At 41.3% G+C, this 16,844-nt stretch overlaps 1 long non-coding RNA gene across 1 annotated transcript in view; it reads left to right on the forward strand.

Moving 5' to 3' along the window:
• Nucleotides 1-16,236, forward strand: part of LOC146499757 (uncharacterized) — a 36,111-nt gene extending 19,875 nt beyond the window's left edge. Inside the window, exon 2 of the long non-coding RNA XR_014870206.1 lies at nucleotides 15,330-16,236. This is a non-coding gene — a long non-coding RNA (uncharacterized LOC146499757). The remainder of the gene's footprint in view (nucleotides 1-15,329) is intronic.
• The last annotated feature ends 608 nt before the right edge of the window (nucleotides 16,237-16,844 follow it).

Genomic DNA, 16,844 nt, shown 5'->3' on the forward strand with positions numbered 1-16,844 from the left:
CACGAACGTCGCACTCGCTTACGTCACTGTCGTGAGACATTCTCGCAAAAAAATTGCGGTTTTAGTAACGCAGTAACGCAGCGTTCCTACGGGAAAGTAACGGTAATCTAATTACCATTTTTGCAATAGTAATCCCTTACTTTACTCGTTACTTGAAAAAAGTAATCGGATTACAGTAACGCGTTACAAGTAATGCGTTACTGCCCATCTCTGTGTATAAATATGTAGAGTTTGAAAAGAGGTAAGTGAAGAAGAAGCACTCATTATGCATTATGGGAAGCCCCCGCCAGCCTAGGCCTATCGCAGCGTAACTAAAGGATTGTTGAAGGTCACCTGATCGAGCCCTAACAGCATTATCAAAAAGTAAAGATGCTGTCTGTCTCCTCAATCCAAACTGGGAGCTGGTTCCACAGAGAAGAGGCCTGAAAGCTGAAGACTCTGCCTCGCATTTTACTTTGGAAAACTCATCCAATTCTGGATGTAACGGGGAGCCAATGAAGAGAATCTAATAAGGGGGAAATCTGCTCTCTCATATGTCAGATGACATTTGCAGTCAGGTGCAGTTATATGTATTGCATGTCTTTTGTTGTGTCTTTTCTGATAGAGAGAGATTACATTTCTCTTGGCATTTATTAAGCTTGTCACGGTGAGTGTGTAATATGCAGAGTTTAGGATACTATAAGTCCAGACAGAATCAGTATGTGGTGCAGCCACCACTACTCAGTCCAGCTGCACAGAGGTTTTTAATGTGGTTCCATCACACTGAACTTCAGTGTGTCTCGTTTGCTTGTGTTGTCATTTAGTTTCAGACTGATTCGGTGATGTCAAGATCAGGGCTCAGCATCTGTTGCGGGACTGAAGATCGTCCTCTAGTTGGATGTTTAAGTTTGTCATCTCGTGCTGCAGACTGAATTTGTGGCTGATGAGACAACACAGTTTGTGTAATAGTCACAGCCTCTTCTGTTCAGTCAAGCTGATGGACACAAATTGTGCTTCCATTACCACAGGGGGCGTCAATGTTTTTACACTTTATTGCTTTTTCATTTGCTGTATTTCTTTTCACTGTTTTTTTTTTTTTTTTACATTAAAATCCTAAATTTCAGAACATTTGGGAACAAAATATCCAAGTTAAGGCACCAGCCTACAACGGTCATAGTTTAATTACAACATTTGCCTCCTGTTTCTGGTTTTCGTAGCGTTTGTGTGTGCACGTGTCAGTCTGTGTGTAAACACGATAGCTCAAAAAGTTTCAAATGGGTTCTGATAAAATGTTGTTGGGGCGTGTAGTGGGCTCATGTTAACCATCCATTAAAATGTGGCCTTCAAGGTCAACTTAATGATTTATTGTTTAACCCTTTAAGACCTACCATAGAACCAAGTCTGCCAGAGCTTATATTATATTTTTACATGTTGTGGAGCCATTTTTGGGAGCATTTCAAGTTGCTATACATCAATACAACCATTACAGCCCAGATTTTAATAATATGTATGCATTAAGTGCATAGTAATTACATAAATTGCAAAAAAGTGCAATAAACTACAAAAAAATTGAAAATCGTTTTTGTTTTTTTAACATATATTTCTAGTTAGAGAAATTTAAGAGGTTTATCCCTCAAAACTGTAAATACAAAAAAGTTGCACAAAATAGTTTCCCACCACAGGAAATTTATTTTGAGTGTCTTCATAGTTTTATTTTTGAAATACACCAATATTTATATACTGCAGGAAAAACGAAAATAAATATTATAATGCAAATTTGCAAAAAAGCAGCATATGCATCAAAATAAACTATTTCCAGCAGTGCAATATGAGTCCTAAGCATCCCAGAAACGACACAGAAAGTCATAAAGTCAAACATAACTTTTAAAAACACCAGTATAGGCTCATGAGGCCCGGATGGTAAAAAACTACATTTTTTGCGAAAATGACGTCACTTCCGGTTTCGGGCAGGTCATGGCAGACACACTATAGTTTGCGCTGACGTCTATTCCAACATAGGAAGTGTTATGAACAGCTGATCGGATCAGCAAAGTGTGTTTCTGGAATATTATGTTTTTGTTGCTGCAAGCGCTTTTTATGCAGTTTTTGCAAAGCTATATGTGGAAGGAAACTGTGACCGAGGACAAGCTGATGGCATAAGATGTAAGTACAACTCCTCCGGTTTCATATGCAAAAAAAATTTCTGCGCTAGCTCACGTGGCTGCAGATCTACCGGGATTTAAAAATAGTTACGCAAAACAGAGCGTGCCCGCTCCGACTGGTTTTAAAGGGTTAAAAATTGAAAAAAAAAAAAAGCCTTATAACATAGAAACTATGACACCTTACAGGTGTGGTGTGAACTGTCAAGATATAGAAAGAGTTAAACTATCACGTCACATTTAACCTCTGATGTCTCCTGAAAGTGATAATTGTGCCACATACAGCAATTTCTTTAAAGAAAATTTTAAAAAACATTTTTTCAACTGATATTTATTACCAAACATTTAAACAAATTTTACTAACCAACGAGATGAATGCTATGCATGCACTGCAGCAACATAAAATTACTGACATAATCAAAATAATGTCAAGTATATTACAATAGGTTTCAACTATTACATTTCAAATAACAAAATACTGCACATTGCACCTGTTTTTACTGCAGTGTTAACTTCTTAAAGTATGTTTAAAAAGAACAAAGAAAACAAACTAATACAAAATATGATAGAATTCCATTTAAGTAAATCCTGCCCGGAGACTGAGCTGCCTTGGTGGAGGTTTGCACTCTCAGAGTGCTTCGTGTTAATGGTTGGGGATAAGAGATAAGAATCCAAACATGCTGAGCGTTTAAACCTTTACACAGCACTGCACATCAACGCCACATACAGACAGAGAACAAGTGAGGAACAGTGAAAATTATCCCCAAAAATCTGATTATATAGATTACAAGAAATTTAAATTTCTACTGTTTAAACAAGGATCAGGGTTGTTGTAGGTAATTACGGCCAAGTGATTTCATGAACACATTCACAAAACGCTTAAAAGGAAAACAGGATTCTTTCAGAGTACAACATTTAGAGGAGGTGAGGGGGATTATTTCTTTCCACTTGTCTTTATTATTTATAATTATTGCACCGTGAAGTGTCATGATGCATTATGTGTGTGCTTTGTCAATCACTGCAAGAGTTTTTAGACCAAGAAAGTGAGAACGTTCTGCCTTTACTTCACATTTAAACTCCTAAAAGTTTCCTCTTCGCTTTTCTTTTTCCCTTTACCTAAATGTTCCCTGGTCTCCTCCATCCCACGTCCATTTCATTCTTCATTACAATTTTCTCCATTTCACTAGCCTTCTTTGCCCCCTTGTCTTCTTTCCTTCACTTTTCTCCTTCCACTCCTCTTCCCTCTCCTCCCTCCATCCTGGCTGTGCAGATGACAGCCGTGCTCTCATGGCATCTGTCTGCTGCTCCCCAGCTTGTCTGTGTGTGATCAGCTCCTCTCCAGCTCTCCTCCACACTTTATCTCCTCGTCTTAGTGCTCCCTTTTTTTCACAGACCGCCGCTCAGCTGCCTCGCTGCCAACTCACTGTCGCTGTTAACTCACATACCATCTTATGTATTGCCAAAGCAGATTGTGTTTGGAGGGCAAGCAATTAAGGGGGAGGCAAGCGCAAAACTGTAATGTAATTTTGGCTGCGATATTTACGGGGGAGAGGGGGAGTGGGGTGGCGGGCTGTGGCGGCGGCGGTGGGGGGGGGGGACGACAAAAAAGCACAGAGGAGGGCTTAAGCGGGTCGGACATTGCAGAGTCAACACCGTCGAGAATAATGATTTTGAGCTGAGATTTAGTGGGACGGAATCTGGCACTTCCCTAATTACGAGAGGCCAAATGTCAAGCCTGCTCGCTGTCAGCTTGGTGGCGGGCGGTGCTGCTTTCTCTCCTTCTCTCGCTTTCACTCCCTCCCTCTGTTTCTTTCTCTCTCTCCCTCGCACGCTCTCCCTTTTTCTGCAAGTTTCTGCATGTTTTATGAATCTCATTAAAAGTCATTAAAAGTGTGGTGAGATTTTCACAGCCTCCACTCCGTGGCCCTGTAGTCCTCTTTCTATCTGTCACAGATCTGAGAGAAAGAAACACACAGAGGGAGAGAGGATTGGGAGGGAAGAGGCGGGGGGGGCATAAAAACTGAGACAGATTTGAGTCGGAGAGAGGGAGGCATTCGAGGTAAACAAGACATAGGAAAAAGAAAAAGAAAGGAGAAGGACTCGAGGGCAGGGTTTCTAAGTGGATTAGGTGCTAAGCTTCGCTGGGCTAACTCTCCGGAAGGTCTAATTTTTTTACAGTGCCGCAGCATTATCGCCACTTTTCAAGAAGCGAGCACTCTAATAAAATAAGAAAAAGTGAGAATGCGAACAAAAACCTTGTAGGAGGGGTGTTTACAGACAATTTGGCCTATCTGGTGATCAACATCTTTCGGGCACAGCATTCTTTTCAATGAAAACTGTTCTGCATTTACAGCTCCCATTTTGGTTGATGCCCGATACAACGCGGGGTCAAAGTCAAGGTCCCTCTGCATCGCTGAGTGGGTGAAACTTCAGATCTTGCTTACAAGCCGATACAAAGGCCTTTTTTTCCTCGTTTTGGGGTGGGTCGGGTCGGGGTGAGCGGGCCCTGCTCCCTGTACGCAGCGCGCAGTCTTGGCGAGGATGTGCGGCTGACAAAAGAATGAGCTTCCATCGCCATTCAGGAAAGACACGTGGATGGAGGGGTGGGAGGTGAAAAGCGGCAATGTAAAGTGATTGGATGCGAGGTGCAAACGAGAGAGAAAGGGAAAGAGAGAAGGCACTAAAAGCAGTTAGTCTGACATATAGCATTCCAGTCCCTACACCATCGGTCATGCTCCCAATTACACCACTTCAATAGAGAGGCTGAAATCACATTGGCCCCCTGTATTTGTGCACTCCTGCTACAGTGTCTCCTTCAGAGCACACTTCCACACCTACACGCGCACACACCGAAAAAGCCTCCTGCCGCCATACAAATACACACACAAAGCCGCACATTGTTGCTGACTGTGTAGCTAATTGAAGTGTGCGGCGCCTGTGAGAGGTAAAAGTAGTTGTGCAACTGCAAGGTGACTTGGCTCACAGCGACAGCATACAAAGGCTCCACAGATGGTCCGGTGCTGGCGAGGTGGTGACGTCCGGTTTTTGTGTGTGTGTGTGTTTGTGTGTGACTTGGCACTGCCAGGGGCCCCCATGTATTGGGAAGATGTAGTCTTTGTGGGCGGTTACCGGCAGAGGTATGAAATTATTTGTAGAAGATGGGGGTCATGGTTGTCAATGTATGCAGCTGTGTCAACTTCAAATATCTGCTCAATTTATCAAGACATCACATTTTTGCAGAAGCTCAACTCGATAGCTGACTGCGAGGTCGAGGCTCACTAGAGCCGGCGAGAACTCCCGCCACATCGTTTTCAGATCCCCGCGGTCTTTCGCTACATAGGTTAAACATGTTATATAAGTCACTTAGATAACTTAAAAATGTTTGGCTTTTTGTTGTGTGTTTTATTTGTTCATGAGTAAATCGGTATGACTGAGATTAAAGTTCTAGTTTTCACACAGGTGAATAAACGTCAAACAGAAAACTGATTAAACAGAAGTGTGAGATGGTAGAGAGCAAAGAGAAGACGGCTAAGTTTATTAAACTCTACTGAGACAGCTGGTGACGCAAATCTGAAGGTTAGACCGTCCAATTTCACAATCTCGCACTTCCAGCCAGTGTTGCCAACTCCTCAGTAAGGAAAATCGCTATTGGCTGTCCTAAAAGTCGCTAGAAGTCGCTAAATGACGTCATCACCTAATTTGCATAATTGGTCATGCTAATGTAATTGTAACCTACGTTGTTGGAGAGAGAAATAACATCGTGGAAGAGACATAAAGTGAGTAAAAAACGTCCTAAATGCATTTAGAATTTATTTAGAATTACAAATTAAATTTCTTTTAGCAATTATTGTTTTTTTTAATGTCACAATTCCAACCCTGCTCCTTAATCCGGGCTTGGACCGGCAAAAGTGACCCGAAATAGGCACTCTGGTGGAGTTACTTTGTGTGTGTGTGTTTATAAGTAGTTTTAAACCTTGTGATCCACAAAACAGCATAACAGTAAAAGAGTAAAAGAAGAACTGACTGCGTTACAGCACCCGCTGCTTGTTGAGAGTAAAAGCGATATGCGCTTTCACGTCTTTTTTTAGCTAGGGGGTCTGAAAACTCGCTAAATATAGCGACAAAGTCGCTAAGTTGGCAACACTGCTTCCAGCCTTCTCGGTCTTCAAAGGACCCGGCCCACGTAGGCCGCGAAGGCCGGGTCCTCTGAAGGATGCAGCCTAGACCTGGGACACACCTAGAGAGGGACGAATGTGCAGGAGACCAATGCCGATTTGCACCACTGAGGTAATTGCTAAAAAATTACTATAAATGTGATAAATTGAGCAAATATCTATACTGGAGATCTGAATGGACCTTAGAGGAACTGACCAAATTTCTTATGAACATTTTGAACTTTGGAACCATCGCAGTGAGTCAGAAGGAAGGGTGACTGTTAAGGTAACATTGAAGCTAATAAGTTAAAAAGACATTAATGGAGGATTTAATAGCTCAATTCTAATGTTGTAGATCTGCACTGGTGCGGGTGAAGTAGACAAGATCCTCTCTGAGAGTTGAACATTAGAAGTGTGCTGGTGAGTTAAACTGACACTGGGCAAATCAGGCTAATTTAAAAGCTAACAAGGTTCACAGTGTTCCACACACCAAATATTTAAACCATTCAGATAAAAATCACTCTGACGTCAACTAAGATTTCAATTGGTACATTCATTTTTCATAGTGATTCATTCAAACAATGCAGCAGTACATCAACCTCGCGTGTAGATGGATCACAGAAGATGATCAGATGATGTGTTTTCTCTGCCCATCGGGAAGCCTCACATTAAGTTTTATTGAGGAGAAAAAGGTTACTGCTAATCCTTCATCTTCGCTGTGTTAATGTGATTATATTGTGCTAATCGTAGCTGGGCAGCACAGTGGCATGGTGAGCACTGTTGCCTTACAGGAAGAAGGTCCTGAGACTGACTCCACCATCTTGCGGGGGCCTTTCTGTGTGGAATTTGCATATTCTGTGTGGGTTCTCCTTGGGTATACTGGGTTCCTCCTACGGTCCAAAGACATGCAGTAAGTTGGGCTTAGGTTAACTGGTGAATCTAAATTGTCCATAGGTGTGAATAGTATGTGTAGAAGTATGTGTCAAGTATGAATACAAGAAGTTGAAGAAGATGAATAGATGGATGGAACCATAACTCTGTAGCTAGCCACCAGGTAGCGCTTCATTATATGCAAGCTAGCTCAACTTCAGTAACCTTTCAAGAATTGCTGCTGCTTAGTTTCTTTCTTCGTTTATGTTTGAGGTGAAGCACAACCATAAGTTTTAGTTTTTTAGAAATCCCTCAGTTAGATGTTGGTTTCTCACTTTTAGGTGGAAATTAGCAAGCTAACATCCTGCTAACTCCATTAACCTTTGTAAATTCTGTTTTTTATGGATGCCTGGATGTTACACTTTATTGTAACACTGTAACCATACTGTAGCATGAAAAAGATCCTAAGCAGAAAGATTTACCAGTGGATGGTTCAAAGGAAGAAATGAAGGGTTATGGGATGGCAACTGTAATATATTTCAAAAATGAATAAAAATGCTTTAATTTGAATGAATAAGTAAGTAAGTTCTTCACCTTAAAGCAGCGGTCCCCAACCCCCGGGCCTCGGACCGGTACGTGAGTCGTTTGGTACCGGGCCGCGAGAGTTGAGGCTCAGGTGTGAAATGTATAGTTTTCAGGGTTTTTATCGGTTTTCAGCGTTATTTTGTTATCGTTTTTATCGTTAACTCGGTTTTCCTGGGTCTTTTCACATGTGTTATGAATAAATCTTCTTTTTTTCGGTACCGGTACTAGTTTTATTTTTTTGTATTTATCCGCGACACCTTAAAGGCCGGTCCATGAAAATATTGTCGGGCATGAACCGGTCCGTGGCGCAAAAAAGGTTGGGGACCGCTGCCTTAAAGGAAGCACTAAATGCTTCTTGTGAACTTTTACTACTGGAAAAAATTACCCTGTGATGTTGTTCAAGTGTGCCACTTATTATTTGTCAGTACTATTTTAAAGAAGATTAAGTGTTACTATGGAAAATCTATATTTTTTGCACATATGCATTTTAAATGCATATGCGAGAAGGCAATGTGGCGTACTGAAAAAATCCTCATGAAATATTCATCATTTAACTTTTTTTTGAAATCACAAGTACTTTAAATTATAATGGCAACTGTATTTGGTTAAACAATAGCAAGTGCCTGTTTATTTCCCTTTTTTTGTTGTGACGAAATGTTTAGTTACAGAAGCAAAACAGCAGCTTGGCCCAAGAGTGATGTCAGCATCAACTCTTTATATCACCTCTGTTACGATCAACCAGAAGACCATAAAATTGATAGACTACAGCATGTGGTGACAAAATAGAGGGACAAATGGCAGTCCATAAAAAAGAAAATGGAAAAAAAAGAGGGCTGATAAGAGGGTAATATTAAAAGAGGCTTGTGTGTTGTGTTTCCTCTAACAGTGACTTGTTCAGTTTATTTGAGCTCACTACATGCATTTAAAGAGGGGTCAGAATAGTTGATAATAGCCAAAATAATAATGCAACAATGACTGGGCTCCAATAGATGGTAACGGTGAAAGATGTGTTTTAACATTGCGCCTTCTTGGTTATACATTTGACCAGAAAAATCCATGAGCATCCCCAGAGTAGATAACCATAGTATTTTGTGTGACTACGTAAAGGATATGCAATCAGTTTTGTTTTTGTTTTTTCACTATACCTAATAGATTTATGTGAAAGTAGGAACAGTTCCACTCTGGTACTTAAACCTGTTGTATAAAATTTGAGGTCCTTGTTTTGGTTTTTCACAGTGCAATTTTACTGCTTGGTTTACTTCCTACTGCTCGCATTAGCTGCTAGCTAGCAAACATAGCTGAACATTTACTTGCTAAAGAGTTTATTTATTATTTATATTATTTATATATTTATCAGGTGCCCAACTAATAGTTTTAAATAGAAATCTTCATGCTGATAAAATCACCATATCAATATAAAAAGTATGCCAGATTTATGTTTACAGTTTGTATAGAAATCTTTAATCAGGGGCTTATCTAGGATTTTTTTTAATGGCGAGGCACAGAAACAGCCAAGGGTCCCATGGAAAGTGAGAAAATTCTAAAAATCACAAAAAAATATCGCTTGAACATTGGTTTCATTCACATATGACATTTACACTTTACACATTTACACCTTCTTTCTGCATAAATTTAGCAGCATCACATTCAACTATTTCTAACAAAATTCATTCTGGCCACAAAAACAATGTCTTACACATACTTTGTTTTATTTGCAAAGTAAACGAGTTGGTGAACTGATGATATATCAACCTTCTTCCTACTTCCTACTCCTACTCATTAAGGTGTAATGTAAATGTGTTGTAATGTAATTGCACCTTGGTTTATTTCGTATAAACAAACCCCTAAAAATAATCAGTCGCCATTGTCAACCTCTGTAGCACTATTCGTGTGCAGCATGTTATTATGCTTAAACCTTACAGCCCATCTGCTCACAGTTCAATGACTCTGAAACTAAGATTTCAATCAGTACATGAAGCTCAGAATCAGTAAGTTTTCATAGTGATGCATCTTACTCCTTTGGAAATCTTCAAAGCCACCTTCAGTTTCTTTTTGGTTTAGAGATGTGATGTCATTTCTTAAATTGCAAAAGATAGGCCTTGTGGCGAAGGGCAAATACAGAGAATTTTATCGTATCTGGGGCCCCTTCATAAACTATTGCAAGTCATTAAACGCTCTACCAGCTGATTAATATCATATCCCCCCCCCCCCTTTTTTTTGTGTGTGTGTTTTGTGTGTTTTGGGGTTTGTTGTTTGTGTTTGTTTTGGGTTTCTTCTTAGGTTTTGTTTTGTTTGTTTGTTTTTTCAATTTTATTTAAGCGTGGGTGTGCCTGTGCCTGTGCCTGTGTGTGTGTGTGTGTCTGTGTATTATCGTATCTGTTCATGTAAGAAAAACTAAAAAATATGTGAGGGGAACAGATTGTATTGTCATTGTAAACTAATGTACACTTGTCTCTCAATAAAAATATGAAGAAAAAAAAAGTTTTCATAGTGAGTCATCTGAACCACACAGCAACATATTAATGACTAACCTCGTGCTGTGAATGGATCATCTCCGATGATGACCAGAAGAAGTATTTTCCCTGCCATATGATTGCATTTGTCTATGCCCATTGGGGACCCTCACATTAACTTTAATTAAGGGAAAAAAGCTCATCTGCATCAAGCTGCTAATGTGTTTATAATATCCTAACCATTGCTCTGTAGTGAGCCACTAGGTAGCACATCATTATATACCAGCTAGCCCAACTTCAATAACCCTTCGAGCTTTGCTGCTGTTTAGTTTTCCATCATCATTTATGTTAGAAGTGATACCACACATCACATGTTTAAGTTTTTTAGAAATCCAGTCAGAACATTATGAAATTAGCAAGCTAACTTCCTTCCAACTCATGACTCTGTTAAACTTCATAAATCCTGTTTGGATTCCTGGGTGATCACCTGGGTTATCGGCCACATTGAACATTTTATCGGAGATGAAAGAGTCTGGGCCATTTCAAACTCTCCATGATGCCACAGTGTTTGTTTGACTTTGGGCCTAGAAATGACTAATGACAACCGGTGGATCAAACCACTATGAGGTTACAAGGGGGAGACCTTTTTTTTCCCAAATTCAAGGGCCAAATTTACTAATGTGTTGCACCAGCACAAACTGGATTTTGGTGTAATAAGTGTACTGTCTGTATTTGCAAAAAAATCACAGTAACAAGATGGCATGTCAGAGGTGGGAACTCAGAGACTTTTGTGACTGACCCTGTTGCTTATGGCATTTACTAACATTGTGACACGCAATCTGCTGCTAATTGTGTCAATATTTAGTCATTGAAATATACTGAAATAAAGTGACTGCTCCTGTATTTAGAAAACAACCCAACTTTTTAAAATCATCCCTAAAACTGAACACACCTATCAGCACTATTTGGATAATTGCCTTAAACATGCTATTTTGCCGTTTGGTAAATCTTGCCCGAAATGTATCATTTTGTTTATATAATTTAAAAAAATTAACATCATATAGTGACCCGGACACCTCTATTCTCACCCCCAAATTATTTCCTCCTTCAACAACACAATCTTGGGGCAGTACCCCAGGGCCCCCTTTAAACCACGCCCCTATCCCACGTTGATAAAAAGTCATCTGTTTCAGAGTTTTGTTTATCGATCCTTCACCCATGACACACATTCCAGTCTCTGGCTATTTGGGAAAACATTTTACAGTTTTTTGGTGATAAGGTTACTGCTCTCAGGTCTAGCGATGGGTATCGTTTAGGTTTTATCCGATACCGGTGCCAAACCGGTATTTTTGAAACGGTGCCGGTGCTTAAACGGTGCTCAAACCGGCGCTTAAAGAATGGAGAACACAAAATTGGTCCAAAAACCTCTCATGGTCAGCTGTTTTTTTTGTAAAAAGATAACAATGTTAGCCTTTTCTGCAGCTATAGGGGATTTATGGCATCACTCTTGGCTGGAAGCAGTGCTTAAACAATGGAAAAAACACAAACTTTGTCCAAAAACCTCTCATGTTTAGCTGTTTTCCACTTTTTCTTTGGTCATTTTAGCCTTTTTGGCCAGGGTGAAGGGAGTATCTGCCATCAAACAAGAAGACAGCCGCATGTAGCTATGATGATGTTTGCTAGTTCACCTTACATGCATTAATGTAATAACGTGGTTAGCCTACTCAACGTAAATTACACACGAACAACATTAAGCTACTCACGCAAAGAAGAACGGCTGCTGCTGCATCATCATCCTCATCATTTCTGCTACACTGGCAGGGCTAGGGGCCAGGACTCTCCTCTTCTGGTTTTTGGGGGATGTTGCTAACTCTGGGTCCGATAACAGGCACCACACCCGCAGTAGATGTGCTCGGTGTGAGGTCTCGCAGCAAGCTATCAAATACAGCGCATTTCTCGGCTTTTAAAAAAACCGCTATGTGTCGCCAGGTGTTTCATCGGATTTGAGGTGTTACCTCCTTTGACAGTATCACAGTATCACCTTAAAGCACTTGTTGCAGGCTGCTGAGTTTGCATATTTTGCTGTGAAGTACAGCCAGACTTTTGACCGCTTCGCCTTGGGCATTTTTAATCTGTAGCTCTGCTCTAAAAGAACGTACGTACCTGGACCCGCCTACTATCCTCGGAAACGTATAATGATTGGCTAGAATCCAAAGTGTATGACATCTCAGGAAAAAAAAGCACCGAAATAAAGCACCGAAATGTGCGCTGCTTTTCGGTCTGGTTACTACCGTTTATGTCAGAACCGGTGCCATCATGGCACCGGATACCGGTACCCATCCCTACTCAGGTCTCAGATCACTTCTCCTGCTAGAGTCTTTGACTCCATTGGGCCTAGCGTGCTATCCATTATTAACGCCTGTTTTATGACACTCTCAAAAAATGTAATCATGATCTGACAGTCTAAACTCCCTTTTCTGTCCAAGGTGCTAGAGCTCCAGGGATTTCTAAAATCAAATGGTGTTACTGAAATCTTTCAGTCTAGTTTCGAAGCATATCATAGCACAGCAAAAGGTACCTTTTAGTTTTTAAGGATCTTTTATTAATTGCAGACTCAGGTAACTCTCCCATTATTGTGCTATTACATACAGGCTGGGTGGCTTTTCATCAACATCAGCTCCTGTTACATGTGGAGTCCCTCAAGGACCTATCCTCAGCCCATTGCTCTTTTATCTCTACATGCTCCTGTTAGCTTCAGTTGTCAAAAAATAAATGATCTCATTTTACTTTATGCCAATGATTCTCAAATGAACTTTCCTCTTAAAACGAATACTACAACCCCTTTAAAAGTGTTGCTGGACTGTCTTGCCACCATAAAATTTTGGTTTGCACTGAACTTTTAAGTTGTTTTAAATCTTGAGAACTGTTTCACATTTGAGATAAAAAATAACCTCTGTTGTTAAAACCAGGTTCTTTCAGCTGAGGGCCCTTGTCAAGCGTGAAAATGTTCTTTCATCTGCTAACTTTGAGAAAGTATTTCATACCTTCATTTCATCTAGGCTTGACTATTGCAATAGCCTTTATTTTGGAATCAGTCACATTCTTCTTGTCTGCAACCTTTACAGAATGCGGCAGTTCGGTTCTTGACAGGCGCATGTAAAAGGAGATCTTATTTCCCCTGTTTTAGCTTCTTTGGCTTCCAGTATGTTTTAAAATTGATTTTAAGACTTTATTGGGGTTTTTTTCAAGTCACTATGCATATTCTCAATGGATTTTTAAGGCTAGCCTCTGGTTTTCCATGGAAGCAGACTAAAGCAGTGGTCCCCAACCTTTTTTGTGCCACGGACCGGATTATGTCTGACAATATTTTCACGGACTTTAAGGTGTCGTGGATAAATACAACAAAATAAAACCAGTACTGGTACCAAAAAAAAGACGATTTTTAAAGCCCAGAAAAGACTGTCTCTTTAAATTAGGACCTCTGACACTTGACATCTTCAAAGCTGCTTCAAAACAAATCTTTGCTGCCTATTTTTTAAATGTGACTGATTTCTGACACTTTTCTTTTCCTTTGTTTTCTTGTTTTGTTTTTTATTTTGCTGTATTTTCTTGCTCTGTCTTGTTCCATTTAGTTGTACAGCACTTTGCCCAACCTGTGTTGTTTTCAAAGGCCTAATGTAGTGCAATTTTTCATGTATGTTAATACGACAAACAATATAAATCTTTAATACATTAGATTTACACCATCAAATAAAATGATCACAAAAACACAGGAAATATTGTGGTAATATTAAACATGTGGACCATCAGAAACCTTTTATTTTATTGTTATTTTACGTTTCTATCCTAAGTTGGATGATATATATGTGCAGTCTAGTTACTATGTTGTTACATATGAGTCAGATATGTTGCTACAGGTGAAGTTAGTCAAGTTTCCTTTCCTTCTCGCTCTGTGTTCTTTTATAGTTTCGACTTGTTTTTAATACCAGAGCACATTTTTCTCCAGACAGCGTGAAACAGAAAATGTTGTAAATTTAGATCAACTGAAAATAAAAGAAATAATGTTTAAACAAGACACCAATGTATCACCCACTTAGTCTGGCAGACATCAGGATCATCTGTTTTGGTTGCTTCAGCCTGCCACCTCACCCATCCACACCACTATCCACACACACACACATCCATCGCTCCACTCCTTAACCTCTGAGTGACAGCAAGCTGGAGAAGTGATGTGAGGAGCAGTGGAGAGGCGAGAAGTGGGAACATGTGGGGGAACCCCTACTGGGCACGACGACACATACCCACACACGTATATTATACCCACACACACACGTCAGACAGAGCCCTGCAGTCCCACCTTTGACACTAAGCTTCCAGAAGCAGGGAACTCTGGCTCATCCTCACTAACACAGATTGGCAGGTGAAGCTAAGCGCCCTCTCGTTTCTCCTCCACTTCTCTCCCTTTTTGTCCGTCTTCTTCTCTTTCTCCTACCTCTGTGCGTTTATTCTCGCGCTCACTTTCGCTCCTAGTCCTCTTTTCCTATAGCCATCTGTTTCTTTCTCATACCCCACCACCTCCCTCCTTTCTTTCTTTTCTCTCTCTCCTCTCCTCTCTCTCTCTTCCCCCCTCGGAGGCTGCAGGCTGGGGTTTGAACTCATCTGTCAGGATCAGAAAGGGTCTGGAGTGACGGGAGACTCCTGTTTCAGGAAGATAAACAGCCAGCACAGATCAAAAATACTCTCCCTTAAACAGGCGAACACACACATTCAGACACGCACACCTACTCGCACGCACAAAGGTTCACACGGAACGATCCATCTCGTGCGATGTCAGATCGAGGGTGTTAGCTCGTTGTCAGCTTAGACAAGGTGCGGCATCCAAATTCAGCAGGCACCTGGTTATTTACAAAGTTAATCGCAGAAGATTCTGCTAAACTTGGCCAGAGAACTCAGGCGGCCCGTGATTGACGGTGACCGAGCAGAGACGCTGATATAGATCTTTAGAGGAGGCGAACATATTTTTGGATGAGACACAGAGACATCTGTATTGAATGATATGTCGAGAGCAGCTGAATATCTTAAAAAAACTAACTTCCTGCTCTCTCTCTCCTTTTTTTTCTCCATTGCAGACGAGAGCTACTTCAACACTTGCCAAGATGACAACGGTTGCCCAAATGTTCTATTTGATGTTTCGAGCCTCAAGAGCAAGTGGGAGAGAAAGAGTGATACAGAGGGGAGAGGGACCGAGGGAAAACAGAGAAAATAAATGGCAATAAGAGAGAGAGGGAGAGGGAGGGAGAAAGGGGAGAGTGAAAGCAAATGAGAATGAGAGGAGTGGAAAAGAACATTAGCTCGAGAGGTGCCAAGTTCACTATCTGCCAGCCTGAGGTGTGTGCAGTCCCGGGTGTCGTAGTGGCAGTGGAGGGGCGGGAGGGAATGGAGGGAAAAGAAGGGAAGGAGGGGTGAGGCAGTGGGTGTCAGGTATGTCTCTCTTTCTATCCAAGCATTCCAGCGTGCGCTTTTTTCTCCTTTTTTTTGCTGCAGCTGCTGCTTGCCCGGATAACAAATCATTCCCTACAGCGCCTTCTGGTAACCTCGTCATTCCCGCTTAATAACATTTGGAGATGCTAAGCTTGTAAATTAGCGAATCTGGACCGAGGAGATATTATTTATGCTTGTCTCCCATCCTGAAAGACTTGTCTTGATGGGTAAATTGTGTTTAATTCTTGGAGGAAGCCGTTTTTTTCTGCGCCCCAGCGTGAGATGAGATTAATCCCTTGACAACCTTTGCGGGCGCACTTCAAAATTGCTCCCAAATGTCACCACAGCCGCCGCCGCCGCCACTGCTGCTCCTGCCACCGCTGAGATTTGCAGAGGGTTGGAAAGAGGGAGGGTGGGGGGGCACCGTGCAGAAATCGGGGACACTCACGTTCCTCCCCTCGCGCACGCGCGCATGCACATGTTTTCTTTAAGTGTGTTTTCGTTCCTTCTCCCTTCTTAGCATTCACAGAAGAAAAAAAAAAACACACACACACACGCAAAAAACTCGAGGCACAAGCCATCGCCCGCCCACGTCCACAGACACACACACACCTTGCACCCTCCTATAGATTATGTTCTTGTTACACTGACACACACAAATAAAACTGTCTCACCTCGAACTGTTTGAGCAGCAACAGCAGACACACGCGTTCGCACGCAGGAGCAGTTGTCCTAACGCACACACACACACACACACACAACACTTACAGCTTGTTCCCCAGATTGCCTTTTACTAATTTGTTCCCTCCGAGTGAGAGTTTGTCTTTGATTTAATGTGTCTTTATGGCTCTTGGTGAGAAGACAGTTTTAGATTTATTTAACAAGAAGACAGACATGGTTAGAGAGGCCCCCGCAGCCTGGAGTTGCTTTTTTATTTTGCACATAATTTCAAATCCTGACACACACAAAAAAAAAAACACCTTCAGGTCTCTCCACGCACCCTTGGAGTTTGGGGGGTTTGTCCAGAGGCTTCATATCCCTGATCAAAGTCATCCACCCTGTTTGCTGAGCAGGGTGGCCTGGATGATGAGTCTTGGTCGTTGTTCAAGCTCCTCCGGAGGGTCGAGATCGGCACCCCAGAGCAGAGCTGGGCAGCGAGGGAA

Source organism: Neolamprologus multifasciatus, chromosome 17 (genome assembly GCF_963576455.1).
Source record: "Neolamprologus multifasciatus chromosome 17, fNeoMul1.2, whole genome shotgun sequence".
NCBI lineage: Eukaryota > Metazoa > Chordata > Actinopteri > Cichliformes > Cichlidae > Neolamprologus > Neolamprologus multifasciatus.